At 38.5% G+C, this 24,419-nt stretch overlaps 1 protein-coding gene across 1 annotated transcript in view; it reads left to right on the forward strand.

The window, feature by feature from the left end:
• FBN1 (fibrillin 1) overlaps positions 1 to 24,419 on the forward strand; it is a 232,954-nt gene that overhangs the window by 70,641 nt on the left and 137,894 nt on the right. The window lies entirely within an intron of this gene.

Here is a 24,419-nt window from a genome sequence, read left to right on the forward strand (position 1 = left end):
TGTGAAAAGTATTTTTTATACATTTTCATAATAGACAATGTGAAAAGTATTTTTTTTAAGTCAGAAAAGTGCAAAGCTGTTGGAAAAATATACTCATAAGCCTCTGGGAATTACTATTAGCATTGAATATGCTTATTTAAGAAAATTTGGAAAGTGAAGGGAAGTAGGGGCAAAAACTACATACCATACTAATATAATCACAGTTGATATTTGCTTGATGTTATTTCCTTCTAATTTTATTCATCTGTAGATTGTCATTTACTTCACAATCAGGACATAAATGCAGTTCATATTGTATGTTAATCTATACATAAACATTTAAAAATATATAACCCTATGTTCCCATTTTGTTGGACATGTGGGCTCTACCTTTAATTTTTATTTCTTCTGTTGTATCACTGTGTGTAATATTTTGTGCATAAAGATTTTTCTGTATTTAGAATAAAGCAGAATTATTAGAGTATGGCTATGAGAATATTAAAGTTCTCGAAACATATTGCTAGTATGGTCACACGTGCTTCTGAGTATCTAGGTCTTGGCTTCATATTCTTAACACTATTTCTTTCTAACATAATCAAGAAGAAACTATATTTTTGTTCATCCCTATCAATACCCATCAGCTCTTTATAGAATTCAGTTTTTAAATTTTTATCTTATTTACTTTAAATATTTTTTCAGGGGCACCTGGGAGGCTCAGTTGGTTGAGCATCTGACCTCGGCTTAGGTCATGATCTCATGGTTCATGAGTATGAGCCCCACGTCAGCCACTGGGCTGACAGCTCAGAGCCTGGAGCCTGCTTCAGATTCTGTATCTCTCTCTCTGTCTCTCCCCCACTCACACTCTGTGTGTGTGTGTCTCAAAAATAAACATTAAAAAATTCAAAAAATCTTTTTTTTTACATATTTGTATTGTTTACTAGCATACAGATATGTTACATGTAAATCTTTTCCTTATGGTTTCATCTATGGGGGTTAAAGAGCCCCTCCACTTTAAAATATTTGATAAATATTTTGATTTATATTCTTTCAGTGTTTTTATGGTTTTATTTTTACATATATTTGATACTTTAGTTCAATTTGGACTTGCTGTAGGCTTAAAACAGATGCTACTGAAGTACCATTGTTCTGCCATGCCTGGCTTAAACCAGTGATAAATGCAGTGGTAAATAAATAAATTCCAGGATTCATCTGACATATTTTTGTGTCCAATCGATTCTTATTAGGAGTGTTCTTTAAATCAGATTGATGGGTGTTACTAAAATGTTGGCCAACCTTGGACTTCCCCAACCTGTGCTGCCCCTCTGTGGCTCCATGGGGATCTGGCAGTTGTCTCTGATGGATACGTTGCTCTTATTTTCTGATTGTCCTCCAGCTAGTTCATGCTAGGTTTTTTTGGCCTTTCTTTTGGGCTTGTGACTCTGCCTTTCAGCATTACTCAACAAACCCATTTTCCTTAGGTCCTGGAAGGTCTAAAACACAGGGTCATTCATCCGTCGGCAGGATCCTTTCCAATCACCTTTCCTTCAGGATCTGCTTGCCCATCTCCTGCAGACTGGCCAGCAAATGCAGGTCGCCTGGGCCGGCTGGCACACTCTTCCTTCTTACTAGCTGAAAGGCTTTCTTTTCTAGTTCCACTGCTTCAGAATAAACAAATATTCTGTTTATAGCAACAACATTGTGTGTGTGTTTTTAAAAGGAATGAGTATGGAATAAGTGATTCAATAACTGATCAAAAGTGGACTTTAAAATAAACTAGCCTTTGTGAGTAAGACAGCTTTTGCAACCTCCCAGGGTAAATGTGGTGAGCTCCTTATCACTCAGTGTTCAACAGAGATGGGAAAACATTTAAGAAATTGTATATAGCAGAGTCAAGCAGTTTATGAGGATAAACTCAAAAACCTTCTCACCCTAGGGTTCTAAAGTTATATGAGCAGGGGTACTGGGGTGGCTCAGTCGGTTGAGTATCCAACTTCAGCTCAGGTCATGATCTCAAAGTCTGTGAGTTTGAGCCCTGCGTTGGGCTCTGTGTTGACAGCTCAGAGCCTGGAGCCTGCTTCAGATCCTGTCTCCCTCTCTCTGTCCCTCCCCTGCTGGTGCTTTGTCTCTCTCTCTCTCTCTCTCTCTCTCTCTCTCTCAGAAATAAACATTAAAAAGAAATTTGAAATTTTTTTTAGGTTATATGAGCATCTCATGTTCCACCTTTGTTTCTCTCAAAGTTTTTCCACCATTTGTAGTAGCAAAAGCACAAAACAAAAAGCCAAATTCTAGGGTCAGTTTAGAAAAAATTTATTTTCAGAAATACAGGAAAAATATTTAAAAACGGGTTCTCTGCCCCAGGTGGTTAAAGATACAAAGCTTACTCATCTAGTAGGTAAACCAAAGCACACATACACAAAAAGAGTAGCAAGCCTGTATGGCTCAGATAGAACTGGAACACCTAACTGCAGATTTGTAAGGTTTAGTATATGGATGTATCAGTTCATATGTGCGTCTTTTAGGTAAATATAAGAATTGATGAGCCAGTTGGGTTTTTAAAGCAGCTTTATGGAGATATATTTTATATACCATTCACCCATTTTTAAGTGTATGATTCAGTACTTTTTAGTAAGTTTAGAGCTATGCAGCCATTGCCACAATTTGCATTTTAGGACATTTAGGACATTTCCATCACCCCCAATAAGATCTTTTGTGCTTATTTGCAGACAGTCCCTTTCCTGTACCCCAAACCCACCCCAGTAACCACTAATCTATTTTATGTCTGTATAGAATGACCTTTTCTGGACCCTACATAAAAATGGAATCTTATGTATGTAAGACATATATAGTCTGTTTTATCTGGCTTTTATTTTGCATAATATTGTAGTATGTGTAGTATGTATTAGTAGTTTGTTCCTTTATTGCCGGAAAATGTTCCATTGTATGAATATACTACATTTTGTTCATGTAGCTACCAGTTGATGGACATTTGGATTGTTTCCAGTTTGGGCTATGATAATAACTCTGCTGTGAAATTCATGTACAAGTCTTTGTGTCACTGTATGTATTCATTCCTCTTGGGTAGATACCTAGGTATGGAATTGCTAGATTGTATGCTAAGTTTATGTTTAACTTTTTAAGGAACTTAAAAGTTCCTTGCCAAATTGTTTTCCAAGTTGGTTGTACCATTCTACACTGTCCTCAGCAATGTATGAGGGTTCTAGTTTCTCCATATCCTTACCACCACTTTTTATTGTTTTTTGCATTATAGCCATTCTAGTGGGTGTGAAATGGTGGTGCCTCATTACAGTTTCAACTGATAATTTCCTCATGACTAATGATATTAAGCACCTTTTCATGTGCTTATTCATGTATCTTCTTTCATGAAATACCTATTCACATATTTTGCCAATTTTAAAGTTGGGTTATTTTCTTCTTGTTATTGAGTTATTGAGTTCATTATGTTTTTTGATGAAATCTCTTCATCAGAGATGGTAAATATTTTCTCTGTGACTTGTCTTTACTTTCTTGACAGTGTGTCTTGAAGTATGACAGTTTTTTTATTTTGATGTCAATTAATCCATCTTTTTCTTTAATGAATTATGCTTTTGGAATTGTAGCTAAAATCTCCTTGATTAACCCAAGAATTTAAAGGGTTTCTTTTATATTTTCTTCTAGCAGCTGCATTGTGTTATAATAAAGTTTTGATCCATTTTAATTAATTTTTGTGAATGGTGTTAAGTAAGGGTCAATTTTGTGGGGGAGTCATGAGGATATCTAATTTTCTTAGTATCATTTGTTGAAAAACCATCCTTGTTGAATTTCCTTAGCACTTTTGTTGAAAATCAATTGACTCTAATGGGAAGGGTTTGTTTCTGGACTTGATATTCTGTTCAATTTGTCTATATCTCTATCTTTACTCTAGTACCATAGTCTATTGATTATTGTAGCTTTATAATATGATCCATTCATATGTGTCTGTATAATCCATTCATTACTGTAGCTTTGTAGTAAGTTTTTTAGTCCTCCAAGTTTATTCTTCTTCCAAATTATTTTGTCTATTCTGGGTCCTTTGTATTTCCATATAAATTTTAGCTGCACCTTGTCAATTCCTGCAAAAAGTCCCCCTGGGATTTTGATAGTGTTTGCATTGAACCTACAGATCAATTTGTGGAAAAATGCCATTTTAATGATAAGTTTTCCGTTCCATGAACATGGAATGTCTTCCCACTCTTCAATATCTTTTAGAAATCTTTTGTATTTTTCATTGTGAAAATTTTGCACTTATGTTCTTAAATTTATTACTATAAATTTTATTGTTTTTGATACAATTTTGAATGGAATTGTTTTTTTAAAGTATTTTTAGATTGTTAATTGTTGGTATATGGAAATATGATTGCTCTTTATAGCTGATTTTGTATTCTGTGACCTTGTTGAACTTGTTTGTTATAGTAATTTTTTTGTAGATCCCTTAGGATTTCCTACATACAAGATTATGTTGTTGATAAATAGAGGTAATTTTACTTCTTCCTTTTAAAACTGTATGCTTTTACTTTCTTTTCTTTGCATTACTGGCTAGAACCTCCAACACAGTGTTCAAGAGAAGGACAAAAGCAGACATCCTTGCCTTGTTTCTGATCTTACGAAGAATATTTATAATTTCACTGTTATTTATGATGATAGCTATAGGTTGAAGGAGTTCACTCATTTATATTATATTTATATTTCATTAAGAGTGTCATCATGAATGGACATAGGACTTTGTCATTTGCTTTTCCTGCACTTATGGAGATGATCACGGTTTTTATCCTTCACTTTATTGTTATGGTATTTATATTAATTGATTTTCAGATGTTATTTTTAATTTTTTTAATGTTTATTTATTTGAGAGGGAGAGAGGGGGAGAGAGAGAGAGAGAGCAGGGGAGGGGTAGAGAGAAAGAGGAAGACACAGAATCTGAAGGAGGCTCTAGGCTCCGAGCTGTCAGCATAGAGCCTGATGTGGGGCATGAACCCACGAACTGTGAGATCATAACCAGAGCTGAACTTGGATGCTTAACATGCTGAGCCATCCAGGCGCCCCTGACTTTCAGATGTTTTAAGTCAAACTTGCATTCCTGGGTAAATCCTACTTGGTCATAGTGGATAATCTTTTTTTATATATAGTTGGATTCAGGTTGTTAGTATTGTGTTGAGGGATTTTGTGTCTCTGTTCATAAGGGATATCGGTCTGTAGTGTTCTTTCCTTGTGATGTCTTTTTTTGGCTTTGGTTATCAGGGTAATACTGGCTCATAGAATAAGTTGAGAAGTGAGCCAAGGGATGTTTATTTTTTAAACTAGTTACAGTCGGGAGGAGGAGAGGATGCTGTAGCAGTGTTTCTTTATGGTAGAATTCCATTTAAATATTATTTTAAATCTGTTATGAACAAATACTTTTATAATATGTAATAAAATATATCACTAGAAAAATTATACAAAAATATATATATACAAGTTTTATTTATAAAATATATTTAGCTTATATGAAACAAGTGTGTCAAATTGATATAACAGTTTCTACAGGCTTATTACTTTTTCAAAATTGCAATATAATGGGCATATAACATTATATTGGTTGCAGGTGTATAACATAATGACTTGATATCTGTGTATATTGCAGAAGGATCACCACGAAAAGCCTAGTAAACATCCCTCACCACGTATAGTTACAGTGTTTTGCACTTATGATGAGAATTTAAGATTTATTCTCTCAGTAACTTTCAGAGGCTTAGTATTACTCTTAGTTTCTGTACTTACTTCATCACAGACTGGATACAAACAGTTCTCCCAAGTCTGTCAGCCACCTTTGAGTAGTACTTGTGCAGGCTTCTCCTTCTCAAACTTTCACATGCATAGACATCACCTGAGGATTCTGTACAAATGCAGATGCTGATTCAATAGGTCTGGGACAGGGCTTGAGGCTCTGCATTTCCCTGAGCTCCTAGGTAATGCTGATACTGTTGGTCCCCGGACCACACTTTGAATCCTAAAGCTATGAAGTATAACGCAGATAGTACGATAGATGTGATTTTTTTCTTTATAACCCTATCATAGATTGCTTTGGGACATATTTTGGTTTTTCAAAGACAGTTGGATTGTTGTTCAGCGGTCATAGTACTCTAGATTATCAGTTGTTTTTCTTGGCCTCTAACCTCCCAGCGCTCCTCTATAAATTGAGCGGGTTGAACTAGAAGATCTTGGAAGTACCTTACAGATCTCACAGTCTGTGATTTTAAGCATGCATGTCAAGGGAGAATTATGGCTGCATTTGCATTTTCTTTTTATATAAATCTAATACAATAGAAACCCTAAATCTTATGTTATTACCACAGTTCTTAACATGATGTTAAAAACTGATGATAAACATGCTTTCCTAAATTTTGGATGATACAGAAAGATTAGTAACAACATTCAAAGATTTTTCCATGTTGAAGCCTTCAAAAAGTGGGTGGGGGTCTTGTTTAACCATATAGTTGGAAATCCAATTAAAAAAATAATTGACTTGCCTAAACTGTGGAGAGACAAGTAAAATACGTGTTTATATTATGAAATTCAAGTTGACACAAAATAGCTGAAAGGCTTCAATTTCAGCCAAGTTGAAATGATCTCATTTTCCTTTATATTTCATTCTATTTACTGAGATACTTGAAACATTTTCCCCTGTTGCTTAAAAGCAAATGAAAAGGGTGGTAAATCAGTGGTAGAAATGTGTTGTCAAAACCTCCAGGGCCTGTATCCTACGTCTTCAGCACATATTGGTGTGATTCTGCTATTCTTACTACAGATGATTACAGCAAACTCTGCAATGAAGGGTGGAGACACTTGGTCAGCCTCCAAAGAAAGTGACTAATAATTGACCTAATGTACAGAGCACATGAATAACATATTCTTTGGGTAAAAAAAAATACGGTTTATGGGGTGTACGAGAGTTCACATCCCTCTTTCAGTTCTTCCAAAAGATTTAAGATACTAAGCTGCTTTATTACAGTTTTAATTCCTCAGTCTCAAATGCACGTTATGCATAAATGCCACTCTGCAATTTAAGAACACCCTCCTGCCCCCAGATTTTCTTAAAGTGGTTATTTAGAATTTTGAAGAGAAATATTGTCAATTTTGTTACATGTAACTTTGCAGGGGCTTCACATTGTAAAAGGATTTTATTTTAGTTTTATATCCTGTTGAGCAATTGTTTCCCTTGGTGAGATTTGAAGTCTCCAAAATATATAGGAGTTTTGTTTGCTGAGGAGATGAGAGCAAAGTTAGAATTTTCCTTTTCTTTTTTCATCACGTTGAACATCACTTGAAAAATACACTTACTGTATTTCTGTTATTTTTGGCTTGGCTGCAAGGTATTTTATTTGGTGGATTTCCTTTTATTCATTTAGTAATAATGGGGTCAGCTCAGCAGACCTTTTTATTTTTAATTAACCAACCCCTGATTGTGTTATGTGCTAAGACACATCCATTAATGTTAGGAAGGACACAGATCAAAACATTTTACAGTACTTCTCCCTGGGGGGTGAGATTATAGTTGAATTTCATTTTCTGCATTCCAAGTTTTTGAATATCTCACGAAAGCCATTTTTCTTCATTAAGAGACCACAAATATAAAAGTGAACAAAACGTAGGGATTTCCAGATTTATTTCTTTAGCAAGAGAACTTGTTGTGTATGTGTTTAACATACACTGTATACCTACTAGATGCCAGGCACTTGGTGATTCTGGGGCGATAAGGCCAGTGAGACCAGCTGTTATGCCGGAGGACTTCAGGCATAATGTCATCATCTCTCCAAAGTATGGTTGGGGTGGGGGGACCAATAAATGGCACCACCAATAAATTATTACCACCTGTAAAGTGCTAATAATTCCATACCTCTCCCCTGGGGCTTTAAAGAGGATTAACTGAGATTGTGTATGTCAGGTGATTGGTCTAGTAGCTGGTGCATAGGAGGCTTTGGTTATGATTATTGTGCTTTGAACATGCACAGTGCTGGGGAACTCATTATCTCTGGAGGCAGCCCAGCCTATGCTTGGACGTGTTGGGGAAAGAGTGAGACCCTACACCCCAATGAAATCAGTCTCTGAAGCTGCTGTTCCACATGGCATCCCTTTAAATATCATAACTAGCATTTTAGGTTATTACATTAGTTTAAGCCAAGCTGTGGTGGTGATTTTCCTGAGAGGGCATCTCCATTTGTATCAAGGGGGATAGTGAGAAACTGGAGTTTATTTTGTAGTTATGCAAGTATAGAGTTCTTTTGTAGACATGTGAGGACCACCTGGGGCTTTGGCCTTTTACTTAACTAAACTAACTTTTTGTCATTAGTAGAAAATAAGCATTTGAGAAGACAAAGATAGAACTAGAAAAAAAAATAGGTGCTGGACATCTAAAACAGTTCAGACGAAGACACTGAGTCCAGAAACTTCAACTCAGTTCCCTCCAAAAATATCTTTTCTCTGACCTCACAACAAAACACACATAAAATCTCATTGGCGTTGTATCACAGAAATGTTTCTCTGTCCCTGCAGATGATTCCAGTAAGTTTGCTTTATTGATCTGGTTGCGAGGGGTGCTGCCCAACAAATAATCTTATACAATAAAAAGCCTCTGGGGACCATTTAATAGTCAGGGTGGTGTTAGTATCTGCATGATGAAGAGGATTATGGGTGAGCGAAGTTCAGCTAATCACAGGGTTATTGTTCTATAGTTAAGCAGCCACAGCGTCACTCTTGAGCTTTCTGTATGCCTGCCTCCCATACCAAGCATTACAGTCTTCCCCTAAAATTTCCAGACCACCCACTGTAACAATATAGTATGTAAAAGGATCCAGATGCTCGGAAAGAGAACGGGTGAAGTGTAGAGCACGCGTGATACCTTCTAGATTTTGAGCACTGTTTTTTACATAACTGGCTCACTAAAATTATCAAACTTCATCTCCAAGTCTCCTTTCCAGAGCATTTAAAAATATATATCAGTATTGAATTTATCACAAAAATTATGCATTTTAAGATTGTACTTGATTCAGGAGTCCCTGTGTGTTTCCAACTTTGTACCTCTCTTGCAGTATTTCCTAGAGAACAGTGGAGATACAATTTGTAGGGTGTGCACACACACTGAGTTCTAAAGACAGATACAATATGGAGAGTACCATGTAAGGGAGCTATAACCATGAGGAAAATGTACTAGATACCTGTAGAGTGTGCACTTGCAAAATGAGAGAAGAAAACTGGCTAAGTACAGATAACTTACTACAATTTAAGGCCTAATTGCTTGGAAGTTCTGCAGATGCTTTGTTCTGTGTTCATTTTTGGGAAATGAATATACATTTGGAGCTTAGGCAGCTTTGCAGTGGTTCAGTGGTGGTCTGTGGCCTTGCAAACCTGGTTTGTTCAAAAACAAGTTTAATAGATGTGGCTCACCCTGGCCCCCAAACACTCTGTTCAGGACCGATGACTTATACGAAGGAAACTTCTTCATAGGAAACTCATGAATTAATTTATTTATTTCAACCCTTTTATTTTCTCCCACCATTCTGTCTAATGTTGTTTCCCCAGTCCCTCTTTATCACATTACCGTATTAAAAAAAATACTTAACTGGAATTTTAGCTCTTCCCCTAGAAAGGTAGCTTCAGGAAGGCAGGAACTGGCTGCTTATTTTCTGCTGTATGTTTAGAACCTGAAAAAGTGCCTGGCATAATATAGTAAGTAGGTTCTCAGCAAGGATTGATGACAAAACTTGGTCTGTCCAGGAACTTTTGGTTCACTTGTTCATTCTTTTATTCCTCAAGCATTTATTGAGGACCTCGTGTATCCCAACGACTGTAGTGGTAGTTAACTGGGTAAACCTTGCTCTAAAGGAATTTATGAATAGATTTAAAAAATACATCTCTAATGCAGTAAACTTCTTCATTAAAGAAAGCATAAACTAATGAGATAATAGATTTAAAATATTTCATTAAGAATTTTAGAGTCTTCATGGGGCGCCTGGGTGGCTCAGTTAGTTAAGCATCCGACTTTGGCTGAGGCCATGATCTCGTGGTTTGTGAGTTCGAGCCCCGTGTCGGGCTCTGTGCTGACAGCTCAGAGCCTGGAGCCTGTTTCAGATTCTGTGTCTCTCCCTCTCTCCGCCCCTCCCCTGCTCCTATTCTATCTCTCTTTCTCTCTCGAAAATAAATAAAACATTAAAAAAAGAATTTTATAGTCTTCAAAATCTTTATGAAAGCAATAAATATAATTTCCCCTTCTAATTTAAATGCTGTAGCCAGATTATGAGCACAGGGCTTGTATGGGCTGCTCTTTGCCTGATTTAGACTAGGGGCCCCCACTTGCAGGGAAGATACTTGCCCCAAACCATGGGCCGAGCTTTTCTATCTTTTTGCAAGCTGGCATGTCAGTGTTTGAGTGGTGAGCCACCAGTGGGGCCATCACTAAGTGCCATCTCTAAAAATAGCAGAACTTTATCCTTGAAAATGAAAATGCTTTGGTTTTAAAAATATGTTTCTGTTTCTAATGAACCCAAGGCTTGGATTTGTTTAAAGGCATGCACATTTCCCTTTGCTGATGGCAAAAAACAAAACATTCATGCCCAAGCATGAAGGTCTGTTCCATTTAGAGTCTTCTCACATTGACCCAATTCCCCATTTGTAATATACAACCTAGCCCCCGTTTGATGAAATGTGGTATCTGTGGAGAATGTGTTCCGAGACCCCCAGCAGATGCCAGAAACCACAGAGAGTACCAAACCCTATATATACTGTTTTTTCCTATATAGACATACCTACAATAAAGTTTAATTTATAACTTAGGAACAATAAGAGAATAACAATAATAATTAAGAATAAAATAGAGAAATTATAACGATATACTGTAATAAGTTACATGAATGTGGTCTTTCTCTTTTTCAAAATGCCTTGCTGTCCTCACTATTTTCTTTTGATGATGTGGGATGATAAAATGCTTACATGATGGGATCAAGTGAGATGAGAGATGTGGGCTTTATGATGTAGTGTTAGGTTACTTTTGGCTGAGGATAATCTGCTTCTGGACCACGCTGACCTTAGGCAAGAGAAACTATGGAAAGTGAAACCACAGATAAGGGGGACTACTGTACATAAAGTTTCTCTGAAATAGATGTATCCCACTAATCCATGGTCTCTTTGTGTCTAACTGTCCATCAAAGTTGCCTAAGATGTCACAGTACCGCAGCGTGGACCACTAGAGAGAAACCCTATGACCATCTGGCTCAGTCTCTACCTTTTGTAGGGAATGCTATGAAGGTCCAGTGAACTGAAGTTACTAACCAGGGGAGCTAATAGATCGGAGTCTAGATGTGTATCCATTCTCCTAATTTCCAGTGTAGTGTTTCTCAGATGTGGTCTGCTGATCACTCACATCAGAATTGCAAGGGTTGCTTAGTAAAAATGTGATTCCTGTTCCCCAAAGGAATCAATATTGTTGGGGCCTTAGTCCAGGAATTTGCATTTTAATAAGTTCATTAGCTATTCTTATATGCACTAAAATTTGGGCTTAAACCAAGCAACCTGCTTGCCCAGGATGACCTGCCTTCATATTTTCCCCTGCTCAGTAGGTTGACTATATCAACCATTTAAATATTAGTTCTGGGGTGTTAGGGTGGTTCAGTTAGTTAAGCATTTGACTTCAGTTCAGGTCATGATCTCACAGTTCATGGGTTCGAGCCCTGCGTCAGGCTCTGTGCTGACAGCTCAGAGCCTGGAGCCTGCTTCGGATTCTGTGTCTCCCTGTCTCTCTCTGCGCTTCCCCGGCTCATGCTCTGTCCCCCTCTGCCTCTCAAAAATGAATAAACGTTAAAAATTGAAAGTAAACAAATATTAGTTCTGATAACCTAAGGACATTATTCTAGTTTGTGAGGTGAAGCCCCTAACGTAGAGAGAGATTATTTTTCCATTAGCGCAACAGTAAGAATATTTTCATTGGAAGGTTATTGATTCAGTGGCTCAATTGGAAATTCTCAGTGAAGTCTAAAAAGATAAATGTGATGCTTTAAAATTTTTAATTGAATCTAATGAAGTTTGAGTTGTCATTTAATATATTCATATCTGCTTGTGTTTTCATAAAAAAACACTTTTTGAATGAATGTTGAGGGCACCAATAAAGTGATTACCTATTTAGTGGGAGGGATTGGGCAGAGGGTGAGTGAAAGGGAAGGAGACGAGAATACTTTCTGTGCTTCTTGAGTTTTGAATTCTGTGAATGTATTGCCTATTCTGAATTTTTAAATTACATAAATCTTTAGAGCATTGACATTTCCTGTGGGACCGTAGCAGGTGATTGCTCTGATTCTACCCAGTCTACATGAACACATGCTCAGGAATCTAGATCTCCCTGTAGCAGGAGGTAATGAACATTGTAAAGGTCAAGGCCAGGAAGGGAAGGACTGCAGATTCAGCTAATTTTAAGGAAATCACTAATTGGCATGAAAATATAAGTCACTGAGATTGTTCACGCATACCCATGATCTCAAAACCTCTCCCCCACAGACCATTCATCACTGGGAATTCGGATGACCTTGGGAAAATCACTGACCCCTCTTAGACTTAGTTTTCTAGTCTGTAATGATAGTGATGAAAGTCATTGCTTTTCAATTTACCAGCTGTTTCTGAATGCATTCTTTTATTTAGCCTTCAACAACGCTGTGGGGTGGGTGGTATGGTGCCATCTCTGTTGTTTAGGTGAGGAAATTATGGCCCAGAGAGGTTAGTTGGTTTAGGAAGGGTCACATAGGGGTGGGGTGTTTAACTTTCATTACCAGAATCTTTTCACTGTAACATGAAGTGGCATGGATTGGACAATTTCTAAGGCCTCTTCTAGCATTATAGTCCTTGAATATATTAGCTATTCGGGACTCAGTCAACTTTATTGAAGTCCTTCAGAGAAATAAAAAAAAAAAACACTGAAGCCATGGGTTCTCAATTTTAGGAGCTCCCATTTATAATTAGAGTATCAGGACATGCTCATATGAAGAAGACCAAGGAATACTTACAAATCTAGTACATACTAATCATAAATTATAAATATACTTGAATTTCTCATATCACATACATACACTGTGAATCTAACTACCAAGAGCATGGGAAAGTCCAGTTCCCAGGGAATAACATCCAAGTCTCTCATTTCCTCCGTTAATAATAATAATAATAACAACAACAACAACTGCTCTTTGATCACCTAATGGGGTAAACATTTGCTACATGTTACCTCATTTAATCCTTACCACAATATTATTATCCAGCTACCAGAGATAAGGAAACCAAGACTTAGAGGTCAAGTGATTTGAGCAGCCATCTTGTAGATGGCATAGTCAGGTCACTAACCAGGATCCTTTATTGGTTTTAGGTATGTGAGCTTCACCTTATGACTGTTTAATCTTAATGTTTGCAAATGAATGTAGGATGGTTTCAGATAAGGACATATGGTAGAGGAAACTTGACTGACCCCTGCCAACACTAAGGGCAAGCGTGGTTTCATGCAATAGCAATTTTAAGTCACGTTTCATGTGTCCATTAGTAGAGAAGAGTCCATGAATTCTGCACTCTAAACCCTTTTTGTACGAGCTCATTTCTTGTGTGCAGCATCTTTTACCTCATTTTGCCTCCTACATATATGAAGTAGGGATAACAAACTTACCCTTACAAATAATAGATGACTGAGAGCAAATGATGAGCGTAGTAAACCATTTGATAGGATTTGTCTCTATAAAAGAAGGGTTTTGTGGATATGTTACTTTCAGTCTTTCTCTTGAGTATATTTTCTAAATTATTTTTCTGCTATTAGATATGAACACTTTCCTCAGTCATTCTTACCTTCCTATATGCCATCATCTCTTTCAATCTCCTCTCCTTTGCCAGAGTGAATCCATTCTGTACTTGAATGCTGTGGAAATCTCTTGGCAATTCAAAGTCTTAGCATTTATCCAGTCATTCTGGGAAGCAAGGAGAGTTTACATTGTTTCCTTAGTTCACACAGACGCAGGCAAGGTTCATAGCTTGCCTGGGTTGGCAGACAGTTTTTGAAGATTGTAAAAATTGTGCTTTGCTCTGGACCCTGGCTGCTCACAGAGGTCTGCCTGCCTGTCCTTGGTCTGTGTCCTCGGCAGGCCTTTCACTCAGTCAGACTCCTCTAATGAGAGAGTTCTTGGATTTCAGTCTGGGGGAACCCAGCCTCCACCCACCAGACTTCCTGGAGAGCTCTCTGCCGATGCTGAAAGTGCCTGGGGCCTTGAGGATTGCATCAAGCTCCCTGTTGAAGGGGTCTCAAAATTCCTTAGACATAATTTATTTGTGGCTACAATTTGTTATGAAAGGAACCAGGCTGTTCCAGCCAATAAATTGTCAAAGGAGCACATACCTAAGAGAAAATGGCTTGCAGTACAGAATCCTTATTCCCTTTTCTAGTGCTCTGCAGTCAGTATTTCCAATAACTTTAAATAAAGTTTATTTCTGAGCAGACCCTTGGTTTCTGCTCTTTGCATTTACCAAAACCCTTTGGGTATTTGTTGAGTGGGGGCGGGCCTTTTTATTCACCTGTTTCCTAGTCCGAACTTAGATAATCAGCGCTTATTTCCAGTGTGAATTCAACGAGCTCTGAAACGACTTTCTTTATGGAAAGTCAGACAAGTGGATGTGTATATGCAGTACTGCATAGCTGGTGGTGTAAGCTTTCACCAGAAAGTCAAAGCCATATAGCACCTGTAGCTACTCCCATATTACGTTCAAGATCGTCCTGGCTTTATAAAAATTAGCTATCAGAAAACAGACCCAGCTCACAGGCTTTGCTTCTTTGAAAATGGACTTTATGTCCATGCCTATTTAATCTTCTCTCTGAATCTGATCCCTCTACTATTCATATATCTCTGATTTTGCATTAGTGTATACCGTAGCCAGATATTTTGTTTGTTTGTTTGTTTTTTGCCTTTTTGTAAAATTTCCTTAGCTACTTCTATGGTATAGAATTAAGTATATAATTTCCAAAGCTAGTTGTCTGTGTGCCAAAATAGCCTTTATTTTAGTAAAATAACTTTATGTTTTGCTTGACTGCGCTATAAAATGACTTAGATAATTTATGTTTCTCTTTACCACACATTAGAGAATACCTGCTTAGAAAGGGTTTTATATCCTGGCTTGGAGTAGATATAATAGTTAAAACCCTCCCCCTTCTGGAATTATTAAGATATTAAAAAATTAAACCTCACGGTAATAATGTTGAAATGATGTTCAAAATGACACTCAAGTATTTATAATTCTTTTTATCCTGGACAACATTATTTAGATAAACTGGGAGGAGATATTCTAGAATGGGAAGTAGTTGAAGATGCATAGAAATATATGAAATGTGTTGTAGGATCAAAGCTTCAGCAGTTTGGATAGAGCCAAGAGAATTCCAATAGGGAGGTGAGAAATGGGGTTGGATGCTAGCTTAGCCTGACCAAGAGAGCTTGAGGTGCTAATCATTATTTGTGTTCAGCCTGTTTAAATTTTTCTTTTATAAGAAAAAATATTTTGGGACACCTGGGTGACTCAGCTGGTTAAGCATCTGCCTTTGTCTCAGGTCATGATCTCACGGTTTGTGAGTTCAAATCCTGCATCGGGCTCTCTGCTGTCAGTGTGGGGCCCACTTCAGATCCTCTGTACCCCTCTCTCTCTCTCTCTCTGCTCCTTTCCTGCTCTCTCGCTCTTTCTCTCGCTCTCAAAAATAAACTTTAGAAAAAAAAAAAGAAGACATATTTGAATGAAGTGAAAAAGCTACTCTAACCTGTAATATAGCCACTAAAAGGGAAGCCTAGTCATTCAGATCTCAAAGCCTTAAAACTGACAAATTCATGTCCAGCTGGTGGCTTAGTTATATTTTAGGCACAGTGTTCAAGGTAAGTGTTAGGTTTTCTTTTCAAATGAGAACCTTGCAAATGCAAACATATCAAATGATGGTCAATGTTATAAGGACCCTCCACAAGATAGCTAAATATGCTCAGAGCAGCCCCGGTGGAAAGAAGATGCTATAGAGGAAAACCCAGCTGTCTGATACCTTTCCTTAAACCTTCACCTGATTCTTTTCTCTTCACTTTCCCAACGTAGACCCATCTTGCCTAGCCTTCTCAATGAATACTTGGCTTGAACTTCGTTCACTCAACTTTGTCGCTGACACACCCGTTGTACTGACGGAATCCTGGCTTGAATGGAGCTTGCTCAGCTGTGCGTTAGACAAACCCTTCTGGCTGACCTGGTTTAAACCTGGCTTTCTTGACGCCATCTCTGGCATGTTCCAAGGTGAAAAAGGACTCTGCTGCCCTTTCCATTGCTCCCCTGGAGGGGAAACCAATTGCTACTTGGCACCAGAGTTTATCAGGCCCACATCCAGAGTAGTAACATGATGTAGGGAGAATAGTACCGGGCTAGAAGGAAGGAAACCTGAGTTCTAGTGCTGGCTCTGCTTTGCAGTAGTTGTGTGACCTTGAGCAAATCATTTCCCTGGCCTAGCTCAGTTTTTTTGGTTTTCTTTTCATCTGGAAAGAAAAGTTAAGACCTTTCTGATCCTAAAATATCAGGGAAGCATGTAATGTTAACAAATTTTTGAATGAATGGAGATTTTGGTTCCACGTGCCAATGAATCTTTCTACCTTCCACACTGACACTTTGCCCAAAATACTGGTCCTCTCTATTGTAGTTCAGTAGTATGCACTCAACCTGCCTCTTAGTCTTGGGCTTGGGACCTCAAACCCTTCCTTCCTAAGATGAAAACTATGAGCTTGGGACACTTCCAGCTATTTTATGTGTAACAGTTTACCTAAACCTTAACAACCATGTAAGGGGCTATTGTTATCTGCACTTGACACATGCAGGAATTGAGGCTCTCTGAGGTTCCATGACGGCACAGTGCCTGAGCTCACTACCATTACCTGCCATTGACATAAGAAGTACCTGGCATTTTGTGCAAGGGATCTCAGGGAACCCCTCTTGTTAAAGTCTCAAAGAAAATTATTTCTAACTGCATTTCAGATGCTTAGAATTTATGCTTTGCCAAGCACTTTTCCACTTAATTTTAAATCCAAGGGTATTTCAAGGGGAATTTAACCCATATGTTTCTGTTTCCCTTGTACTTAACTCATCAAAGAGGATTGTTTTGTAAACCTTAGCCTCTTCTTATGAGCACTTTTGAGCTCATATTTGGCTGGCATTGGCTGGATTTTGAATCTGCCATGGCTGCAGCTTGATGTTAAATCCTTCTTTCCAACCACTATTTCATGGTGGTTTCATCCTGTGAATGGATAGAAATTGAAGGTGAATTATAAAGACTCTTCCAAAACTGCACCAAGATTCCACTGATATAAAAAGAGATCCACTAACCTTTGAAGTTCGTTGTACTCACCTAAAACCTTACCCCATGAAGCTGTTGAACTTTGCATGAATATGTTCTATGAAGTTAAAAAATTAAATTCATAGATGCTGCATTTTCTCCTGAAATGATATAGAGCAAAACTGTCTTTGAGAGATAAGGTAGTTGAGATGTTTAGTGTATGACTGCCTTGGAAAAGCCTTTTAGCTTAGAATCTCCTATTTGGGAAATATTTGAGTTATACAGTTAGTAGAAAGTTTCTTTCAGAGACCACCACTAGAAATGTAGAAGGCAAAACCCTGTTTATTATCTTAGCATGTAGATTAGTTGGGTACATTCAGTTCTGATATCCTGCTGAGTTGGAGAATTAATTAACTTCACATGAGCTCATCTAAGGAATGTGTATAATTGTTGGTAGTTGTGCATGACCCAAAGGGAAGCAAGAAAAAATTTTGTACCCGGTTAGAAGTTCAGTTCAACCAACATATATATTGAGTATCTTGTGTCCCTGGCATTTGGGGCTAGAGAATGAGAGGTCAGAGGCAAACAAGAGACTGTCCCTCCTGGGGAATTTACTGTTCAGTAGGCTATGACGTGTACCACAGGCCAGATGGTGCAAGTGCCAAATAGGCAATGTAAAGGTAATGCAGCACAGGAGATGATGACGTTCATTTTGACTGATGAAGTTGGGCAGGCTCCCTCCAATATGAAGTGTTTAAGTTTGGGCTTGAAGGATGAGGCTTTTGAAGGGGGAAAGGCATTCTGGGATGAGATAACCAGACATGTTCTTGGATAATATAGACGATGCCAAATAGTTTTCCCAGATCTCTGCCCTGTGTGTAGATGAGGGGTGGGGTGAGTCTGTGGAGGTGGATCAGAGCTCTAGAAGCTCAGGCTGGGCTAATGGGGATTGTGCACGGTCCTTAGTAATGAGCAGCTGGGATTAGCATGACAGCCTTTAACTGGGCACAGATTTTCAGTGCTGGAAGCCTTTAGTCTTAGATCAAGGGGAGAACATGGGAAAGTAGGAAGGAAGGAAACAAGACAGTGGAGAAACCATGTGAACTTTACATAAAAAGTAACATAAATCCATGGGGCGCCTGGGTGGCGCAGTCGGTTAAGCGTCCGACTTCAGCCAGGTCACGATCTCGCGGTCCGTGAGTTCGAGCCCCGCGTCGGGCTCTGGGCTGATGGCTCGGAGCCTGGAGCCTGTTTCCGATTCTGTGTCTCCCTCTCTCTCTGCCCCTCCCCCGTTCATGCTCTGTCTCTCTCTGTCCCAAAAATAAATAAAAACGTTGAAAAAAAAATTTTTAAAAAAAAAAGTAACATAAATCCCATATACACTGAAATTAACATAGCACATTAAATATGTCCTATGTTTGAATAGTGCACAAATGAGTCTATTCTTTCAGAGGGAGAAGAAACCAACCAAATGATGCATGCTATGTGAAAAGATCTCTTCTATTCACAGTATCATTATTTAATCCAAGATTAAATATTTTACATACTTTAGCTCATATCATTCTTACAAACATCCTGACTGTTATTATCCCTATGTATAATTAAGAAAGCTTAAGATCAGAGAGTAAATAATTTGCCCATGGCCACATAGGTATAGACTTCCATCCCCGTTTGCAGATAGTTACAAAGGTAATAAAAGAATACACAGTTGCTTACTTACCATAAGCACTAGAACAATGTCAATACCTATTTAGACTTTCCCATCCTGGCTCCTGGAGGTAACTGCCTCTTTTAACACATATATTTTTCAACTGACACCGAAATTGCTTCTGTTTTTTCATGATTTAGGATGGATGTATTTATGAAAACAAAATCATATTTCATGCAAACACTCCAACACTGCCCTGAGAGTTTACATATAGCTCCAGATTTAGGAGTGGAAGTAAGATCACTCATGCTGATACAAATAGTGCTTGAATCTTCAGGGTTGTGATTTAATCCTGATGTACAGGAAGACAACAAAAATGGTACCTAAGAGGGGGTGTGAGTGCAAGGGCCTGACCCAAGATTTGAGAAGTCTGAGCTCTAATTCTGTCTGCTGTTAATTTGCTTTGTGACATTGAGAAGATTACGTCACTTCTCTGAGTTTTAGTTTACCCTTGTATAAATTGTATGATCTATTTGAGGAAGGCAAAGTAGTAAGAGGAAAGTACAGATTTTAGAATCAGAAACACCAAAATCAGAATTTTCATTCTGCTACTTAGCCTGTATAAGGCCTTGGGCAAGTTTTTTAACTTTACTTTGAGCCTCAGTTTCCTCTTCTGTAAAATGGAGGGAAAAGCCTTCCTCAGAACTGTGAGAATTAGATGAGGCAGCGTGTGAAAGTAGCCAGCCAGCAACAATGTTCTATAAATGTGTGCTTTCTTTCCTTCTTCAATAAGTTTCTTTCCAGTTCTAAAATGAGAGAGTCCAAAGCTCATCTTATACATAAACGTTTGAAGCACAAGCAGCTCATAATTATGGAATTTCCTGTATTGAAGGGCTAAGTACTTCTTTCAAATCAGACTTGTCATCAGAAGACTTTCCAAGGTCTGGATGAATCTTTTCAAATTAACAACAACATCTGGGATTTAAAACAAACAAACAAAAACCCAACTCCTCTCACACTCACAAGAATTAGGGGCAGGGAATGGAAAGAGAGGTGTGATAAAATTTCGTTTACCACACTTTTCCGTCCCCTTCTTTGATCCAGAACAGATTAGAAGACTAAGACTTTGTTTTTACTGGTTGTATAGACCATCTGTGCCTGCATAGGGTATCAGAACTGCTACCCTATTTAAAGATTGAATAATTCCTCACATTGATGCAAACGCAGTGATTACCTTTCAGTGCCCTTCCAGCCCCTTCTTGCCCACAGGCCTCCTCAGCATTTACATTGGTCTTTGCTTTCTTTTCAGTACATTCTTATTGACACATACTTTGAAATTGCCACTGTTTGGCCATAGCTCCAGGATTCCATCAGTTCCAGATGTCCACTGTATTTGTTTATATTTTTTATGATTGTTATGGTAACAAATCAAATACATATAACAATTGGGAACCTGGGAGGAAGGGGATACTGTTCTTTATTTTCAGTTAAAGGCAGTATATGGAACGTATCACATTAAACAATAGCTCAACTGGTTAGAATAGAATAGGGAAACAAAGGTATTGGTGACCTTATTTTGAAAAAATGGAATGTATTTCACAAATGAGATCTGGCAGTAGCTCCTGGGATGGTGTTGATGCATATGACTATTTCTATGTTAGTTGATTTAAAAATGTGTATGCATTAAGAGCAGAGTGTTAAGGCAGGTTAGCAGAGGCTGGTCATGGCCCAACATTTAGATACCTTATCTAGTTGCCAGGAAGAAAAATTAAGTTGATTTTTAGAATATAAGTTCATGAAGGAAAAATATCTGGAATTCTCCTTTGAATTTGGGTGAAATTTATTTACATACTTGATCTGCTTTGCTCAGACTTTTTGCTCTCAATTTTTAAAATACATACTACGTAAAAATTTTAGAAATGCAATGTATTACTCAGATCATTCACTCACATATATGTCAAATAACAAAATCCATGTACTTGGTGTCTTGGTTAGTAGTCAGTTTGGATGAAGTGATAGAAGACCCTACCACAGTGGCTTAAGCAAGTAAGGGTTAATTTTTCTTATGCTACAAATGAATTTGGAGGTATCAAAAATGTCATCAAGGACCACTGGCTCTTCCTTTTTTCTACTTGACCATCCTTAGTGCATGGGCTTTTGTTCTCATGATTACAGGTAGGATCATGGACTTTCCAGGCATCACATATCTTTCTAGAAGGACAAAAGGATAAAGGACAACGTGGTAATCCAGATGACTGTGTCTCATTTTATCAGAGAGTGAAAAACTTTACTTGATTCGCCATCTTGTAGGCCTCCACCTGCATCTTACTGACAGACCTGGGCACATGTCTACTACTAACTGGAAGGGGGCTAAGGAGAAAGCAACTCTGGAGGGGTGTGGGTCAGCTGTCCACCTGTGCCTTTCAGCTTGCTCAGAGCAAGAATCCAGGCTTGACTTGATCTTCATGTCAGCCTTTTCTTTCGCCCTATTCTGCAAATACCAACTATTATTCACAAGAGGGGGCCAATCAAGAGAGTAGAGCTGATTCAGAACAAATCTATTAGCCCTGCTGAAAGTACATATCCTGTGGTCTATGGATCAGTGGCATCATCTGTTTTTAAGAATCTCGGAATACCTCAGTAATCTGGAACCGTGCTATTTGTGGGAGGAAGGGGAAAGTGGAAGAACTAGGAATTCTGGTAGGTATTTTATATACATGCTTTCATTTACTACTTATACTACCTGACTGAGAATGCAACCCCAGGAGGCAGAAGAAACTGACTGAAAGGGTAATGGCTCGCTGCCACACTGATCATCATAGTTTTAGGATTCAAGTCAAATGAGATAGATTCAGGGAATCACAAGTAGTTAATTATGGCTTGGACAAAGGGAATGAATAGTGTGTAAGATTATGGGTTTAGACTAACTTAGGAGATGTGTAATTTTTCATATTCATTCATTCATAAATACTTGAGTACTTATTATGGACCCACAGATTATTCTAGGCCCCGGGGATACAGTCTTAAAGAGATAAATTATTTATCCTTAAGGCTCGCAGTCTGGTGAAGAACAATCATATAAATCAGTGATTACAGTGGAGGTTAATTAGTGCCACAGAGGAAGGAAGAAGAGAGTGCTCAGGGAAGACTTTCAGAGGAAGGGCATTCCAAGCAGAGGGAACATGAGTTGAGGAACTATAGTCCATGCAGTGTCACTCGACAGGGACCTCTCCTAGGGGAGTGGTGAGAGATGAAGCTGGTAGGGACCATTGCACGGAGTGCCTTAGGTTCTAACTCCCATTAAGTTCACTGCTGTGCGGTTAGAGGAAAAGGGGATCTACAGTAAAGCCGAGACAGTTGGGTTATGGAGGAGGAGAAAATTAAGAAGCTGTCAGGTGATAAATTTTAGAGGGTTTACAGGGATGAATGAGTGGGTGTGTGAGGGCTTCTCTAACACCCCCTCCCAAGTTTGTGGACTGGGTGGTCTGGGCTACAGTGATGCCCTTTACTAAAGTAAGAACAGTGGGAGGGCCAAGTTTCTGGTGGGAAAACGAGATTCTATCAGACACATGTTTCCACTCACACTGCTTTTCTGAAGTGATGAAAATGACCTTCTCTCCCTAACCTGGCTGCTCTGTCCTGGCTCACACCAGCTGAGAGACCACCAGGGCATCCGAATGGTTCGTGGCTTGGCCACTTAAAGTCCATCAGACAGGTGGAGTGTCTGTCTCAGGCTGCACAGCAAATTATTTGCTAAGCTGAGACTGAAAACCAGGCCTCTTGACTTTTCCGGCCTACTGCCTTTCATTTCTATGCTTACGGTGTATTCTGCTTAAATAGACGAGGTAAGAGCATCAATAAATACCTGCTGCCATTTGAGGAAAATCAGCTGGAACTTTGTGTGTTACTAAGAATTAGCTACTGACTTCTATCTGGCCGTGATAACTTTTCTGTAAGTTTATTTGTTCCTATGTGGGCCCCTCTTGAGTTACAACTGAAGTAAGAGGGTAATTGCTAAAGTGGTGGTTGTGTTACTAACTAACTGGGAAGGGTTTTATATTTTCACTTTTCTTTGAGAATGAAAAGTTCACTTTTCTTTGAGAATGAAAAAGTTAATCTGGACAAGTCACCTAAATAGTGCCACACTCCTATTAGTTACTTATTAAATGGTACAGAGGTTTATGAATTTTTTGAGGCACAAATATTTTTAAGGATCTGATGAAAACTGTGGACACTCTTCCTCCAAAAAGGTAAAAATGCACACTGTGTATGGGTCAAATCCAGTTGGTTGCAAGTAACGAAACTAGCTAACGCAGAAAGGGAGGTTTGTTCCCAGGATGTCCCAGGAACTCGAGGACAACAGTGCACCAGGGCTTTATCAGGGGTTGGACCCAGGCTCTCTCAGCCTCTCCCTGAAGCCATGTGGTCTTGTTCTTGCTCCTGTCCGCAGACATTGTCCTTCCTCCATGCAGATAACCTGCTATGTGCTTCTTCAGGTACTTGCTGGCCTAGAACTCTGGAGGTAACATCACCTGAGGTTCCTGCCACCTGCAAAGATGAAAACCAGTACTTCCCAATCCGTGTTCGAAATTTCTTGAAGAGAACATGTGATTGCCCCACTTGGATCAGGCACTTAGAGACTAGGGCCCCTTTACTGTGTCCAGCTTTGTCAGGCTGGTACGTATGGTTTATGTGCAACTTCTGGGCACTTTTGGACCTCCCGGGTCCCAGGTAACTGTGATCGTTAAGTTAAGAATTATGGACTAGAGAAATTTGAATGCTATAATCCTGCAGCACTACCTTTTAGCCATAAAACTACTGCCAAAAACAAGAACATACATTTAAGTAAATGATGTTTGCATGAGCATAAGACTTAAGAACACTTGTTCCATGCAGGAACTGAGATTTTTGAATATCAGTAGTTAAATCCCAGGATGGTGAAAATGATGTAGATTGAATTATGACACTCTCCAAGATCATTGATATTATATTCCTAACTTTTACCCTTAAAGGTTTGGAAATTCAATTTTAATTATTGTTAACATGCTTTGTAAATATCCAAGGGAATACAATATAGACCTGTTCATATATACAGAGAGCCAAAATCTGGCTCAAGTTGTTTTTTCTTCCACAGTTGGAGAAAATTGTGGTGTTTGGCTTGCCTCTTGGGGCATGTTAAACCACTTTTAATGCTGTCTCTTATTATTTTCTAACCATATGCACTTTCCACACATATCTAACCAGCTGCCTCAGATGAAACCCAATGTCTGGCCAAGCTGATGTAAATCTTTAGTAAGTGGTAAGAGAGAACAGAGTAACACAGTGCCCCTTCAGCGTTCAGACAGTATGCGATTTAATAGTTATAGACCTCATAGTTTCAGGAGCAACTTGAGATTCTTTTTCCAGTTCTATAGAATGGAAATTTCT

This window comes from Lynx canadensis, chromosome B3 (genome assembly GCF_007474595.2).
Source record: "Lynx canadensis isolate LIC74 chromosome B3, mLynCan4.pri.v2, whole genome shotgun sequence".
NCBI lineage: Eukaryota > Metazoa > Chordata > Mammalia > Carnivora > Felidae > Lynx > Lynx canadensis.